This window comes from Aegilops tauschii, chromosome 7 (genome assembly GCF_002575655.3).
Source record: "Aegilops tauschii subsp. strangulata cultivar AL8/78 chromosome 7, Aet v6.0, whole genome shotgun sequence".
Classification (NCBI taxonomy): domain Eukaryota; kingdom Viridiplantae; phylum Streptophyta; class Magnoliopsida; order Poales; family Poaceae; genus Aegilops; species Aegilops tauschii.
In genome coordinates, this window is record NC_053041.3 from 613,804,639 (window position 1) to 613,808,637 (window position 3,999).

The window sequence follows — 3,999 nt, forward strand, 5'->3', positions numbered from 1 at the left end:
ACTAGTATGCCTCTACTTAACTAGCTCGTTAATCAAAGATGGTTATGTTTCCTAGCCATAGACATGAGTTGCCATGTGACCAACACCCAAAGGGTTTACTAGAGTCAATAATCTAGTTCACATCGCTATGTGATTAACACCCAAAGAGTACTTAGGTGTGATCATGTTTTGCTTGTGAGAGAAGTATAGTTAATGGGTCTGCCATATTCAGATCTGTATGTATTTCGCAAATTTATATGTCTACAATGCTATGCACAGAGCTACTCTAGCTAATTGCTCCCTCTTTCAATATGTATCCAGATTGAGACTTAGAGTCATCCGGATCAGTGTCAAAGCTTGCATCGACGTAACCCTTTACGACGAACCTTTTTGTCACTTCCATAACCGAGAAACATATCCTTATTCCACTGAGGATAATTTTGACCGCTGTCCAGTGATCCACTCCTGGATTACTATTGTACCCTCTTGCCAAACTCATGATGAGGTACACAATAGGTCTAGTACACGACATAGCATACTTTATACAACCTATGATTGAGGAATAGGGAATGACTTTCATTCTCTTTCTATTTTCTGCCGTGGTCAAGTTTTGAGTCTTACTCAACTTCACACCTTGCAACACAGGCAAGAACTCCTTCTTTCACTGTTCCATTTTGAACTACTTCAAAATCTTGTCAAGGCATGTACTCATTGAAAAATCTTATCAAGCGTCTTAATCTATCTCTATAGATCTTGATACTCAATGTGTAAGCAGCTTCGCCGAGGTCTTTCTTTGAAAAACTCCTTTCAAACACTCCTTTATGCTTTCCAGAAAATTCTACATCATTTCCGATCTACAATATGTCACTCACATATACTTATCAGAAAGGCTGTAGTGCTCCCACTCACTTTCTTGTAAATACAGGCTTCATCGCAAGTCTGTATAAAACTATATGCTTTGGTCAACTCATCAAAGTGTATATTCCAACTCCGAGATGCTTGCACCAGTCCATAGATGGATCGCTGGAGCTTGCACACTTTGTTAGCACCTTTAGGATTAACAAAAACTTCTTGTTGTATCATATACAACTCTTCTTTAAGAAATCCATTAAGGAATGCAGTTTTGACATCCATTTGCCAGATTTCATCAAATGTGGCAATTGCTAACATGATTCGGACAGACTTTAAGCATTGATACGAGTGAGAAAATCTTATCGTAGTCAACACCTTGAACTTGTCGAAAACATTTTGCGACATTCGAGCTTTGTAGATAGTAACACTACTATCAGCGTCCATCTTCCTCTTGAAGATCCATTTATTCTCAATGGCTTGCCGATCATCGGGCAAGTCAACCAAAGTCCATACTTTGTTCTCATACATGGATCCCATCTCAGATTTCATGGCGTCAAGCCATTTTGAGGAATCTGGGCTCATCATCACTTCCTCATAGTTCGTAGGTTCATCATGGTCTATTAACATGACTTCCAGAACATGATTACCGTACCACTCTGGTGCGGATCGTACTCTGGTTAACCTACGAGGTTCGGTAGTAACTTGATCTGAAGTTTCATGATCATCATCATTAACTTCCTCACTAATTGGTGTAGGCATCACTGGAACTGATTTCAGTGATGAGCTACTTTCCAATTTGAGAGAAGGTACAATTACCTCATCAAGTTCTACTTTCCTCCAAATCACTTCTTTTGAGAGAAACTTCTTCTCTAGAAAGGATCCATTCTTAGCAACAAAGATCTTGCCTTCGAATCTGTGATAGAAGGTGTACCCAACAGTTTCTTTTGGGTATCCTATGAACACGCACTTCTCCGATTTGGGTTTGAGCTTATCAGGATGGAACTTTTTCACATAAGCATCGCAACCCCAAACTTTAAGAAACGACAACTTTGGTTTATTGCCAAACCACAGTTCATAAGATGTCGTCTCAACGGATTTAGATGGTACCCTATTTAACGTGAATGCAGCTGTCTCTAATGCATAACCCCAAAACGATAGTGGTAGATCGGTAAGAGATGTCATAGATTGCACCATATCTAATAAAGTACGGTTATGACGTTCGGACACACCATTACGCTGTGATGTTCCAGGTGGCGTGAGTTGTGAAACTATTCCACATTGTTTTAAATGAAGACCAAACTCATAACTCAAATATTCACCTCTACGATCAGATCGTAGAAACTTTTTTTCTTGTTACGATGATTTTCTACTTCACTCTGAAATTCTTTGAACTTTTCAAATGTTTCAGACTTATGTTTCATCAAGTAGATATACCCATATTAGCTCAAATCATCTGTGAAGTTCAGAAATTAACGATACATGCCGCAAGCCTTAACACTCATCGGATCGTATACATCAATATGTATTATTTCCAACAAGTCTGTTGCTTGCTCCATTGTTCTAGAGAACGAAGTCTTAGTCATCTTGCCCATGAGGCATGATTCACAAGCATCAAGTGATTCATAATCAAGTGATTCCAAAAACCCATCAGCATGGAGTTTCTTCACGCGCTTTACACCAATATGACCTAAATGGTAGTGCCACAAATAAGTTGCACTATCATTATTAACTTTGCATCTTTTGGCTTCAATATTATGAATATGTGTATCACTACGATCGAGATCCAACAAACCATTTTCATTGGGTGTATGACCATCGAAGGTTTTATTCATGTAAACAGAACAACAATTATTCTCTGACTTTAAATAAATGAACGTTTTGCAATAAACATGATCAAATCATATTCATGCTCAACGCAAACACCAAATAACATTTATTTAGGTTCAACACTAATCCTGAAAGTATAGGGAGTGTGCGATGATGATCATATCAATCTTGGAACCACTTCCAACACACATCATCACTTCACCCTTAACTAGTCTTTGTTCATTCTGCAACTCCCGTTTCGAGTTACTACTCTTAGCAACTGAACCAGTATCAAATACCAAGGGGTTGCTATAAACACTAGTAAAGTACACATCAATGTATATCAAATATAGCTTTGTTCACTTTTCCATCCTTCTTATCCACCAAGTATCTAGGGTAGTTCCACTTCCAGCGACCATTTCCTTTGCAGTAGAAGGACTCAGTTTCAGGCTTGGGTCTAGCTTTGGGTTTCTTCATGGGAGTGCCAACTTGCTTGCCATTCTTCTTGAAGTTCCCTTTCTTTTCCTTTGCCCTTTTTCTTGAAACTAGTGGTCTTGTCAACCATCAACACTTGATGCTTTTTCTTGATTTCTACCTTCGTCGATTTCAGCATCGCGAAGAGCTCGGGAATTACTTTCGTCATCCCTTGCATACTATAGTTCATCACGAAGTTCTAGTAACTTGGAGATAGTGACTAGAGAACTTTGTCAATTACTATCTTATCTGGAAGATTAACTCCCACTTGATTCAAGCAATTGTAGTACCCAGACAATCTGAGCACATGCTCACTGGTTGAGCTATTCTCCTCCATCTTGTAAGCAAAGTACTGTCAGAGGTCTCATACCTATTGATACGGGCATGAGTATGAAATACCAATTTCAACTCTTGGAACATCTTATATGCTCTGTGGCGTTCAAAACATTTTTGAAGTCCCGGTTCTAAGCCGTAAAGCATGGTGCACTAAACTATCAAGTAGTCATCATACCGAGCTTTTGTCAAAACGTTCATAACGTCGGCATCTGCTCCTGCAATAGGTCTGTCACCTAGCGGTGCATCAAGGACATAATTCTTCTGTGTAGCAATGAGGAAAATCCTCAGATCACGGACCAAGTCCGCATCATTGCTACTATCATCTTTCAACTTATATTTCTCTAGGAACATATAAAAATAAACGGGGAGCTACATCGCGAGCTATTGATCTACAACATAGATATGCTAACACTACCAGGACTAAGTTCATGATAAATTAAAGTTCAATTAATCATATTACTTAAGAACTCCCACTTAGATAGACATCCCTCTAATCATCTAAGTGATCACGTGATCCATATCAACTAAACCATGTGCGATCATCACGTGAAA